The sequence below is a fragment of the Oryzias melastigma genome, linkage group LG9, assembly GCF_002922805.2.
Source record: "Oryzias melastigma strain HK-1 linkage group LG9, ASM292280v2, whole genome shotgun sequence".
Taxonomy (NCBI): domain Eukaryota; kingdom Metazoa; phylum Chordata; class Actinopteri; order Beloniformes; family Adrianichthyidae; genus Oryzias; species Oryzias melastigma.
This window is the reverse complement of record NC_050520.1, coordinates 3,664,067-3,665,015: the sequence shown is the minus strand read 5'-3', so window position 1 is coordinate 3,665,015 and position 949 is coordinate 3,664,067.

Below are 949 nucleotides of genomic sequence, written 5' to 3'. Positions count from 1 at the left end.
TTGGGAATTGTAGTTTTTGACTTGACATTTTTCTGACTGGATTTTGTCTGAATTTCAGGAAAATTTGTTAAATCGTTCCTTTATTTTCTCACAAGATTTTACTTTTTGATATTTCAAAGTTTAACAAAAAGAAGGGAGAAAAATATTTGAATCTAAAAAATGACAAATACAACAGTTATTTGGCATCTTGAATTGTTTGGGATGGTAGAATAAATATGTTCTAGCTGTTTAGAGCTCATGCTAACGCTAACTCTGCTGCAGGTTTTCAACGTCATTCGACCTGCAGCAGCTTTTTATTTGATGCTAAAGTTCACTAGTCCCACTACTAGCAGCAGGTATAAGATTAGGTTAGGACTTATTGTATTTTATTAGAACAGATTTTATTTCATTTTTTTTCATTTCATTATTTCATTTTCTTTTATTTTATTATTTTTATGTTATTTTATTTTGTTTTGTTTATTTCAAGCAATCAAAGCAAGAGTTAGGCATCAAATGATCGATGACTTGAAAGGAGGAAGTGAACTTGTATAATCCTCCTCGGCTCGTTTTTACCATTTCCTCCACATGAATTATCGTTATGCGGTTCATAACTTGATCAGATATTTTTATTTTCCATCACAGATTCAGGTTAAGAATCCTTGAGTATCAATAAATCCCATGAATATGTAAGTAGACACATCACAGCAGATCAAAAATCCAAAATATGTGCAGATTATTTTTAATCAGAAAAATCTTTAATATAAATCCCATTTTTGGTAAACCAAGAGAAATGATTTGATTAGAGGTTGACAAGTTTAACCATCTTCAATAACTGATTAATTAATCTTGTTTTATTATGAGCTGTGAAATGAAAAGCTCCATATTCTGTCGGTGGTTCTTCAGCCGTCCTCTCGGTTCTTCAGCCGTCCTCTCGGTTCTTCACCCGTCCTCTCGGTTCTTCACCCGTCCT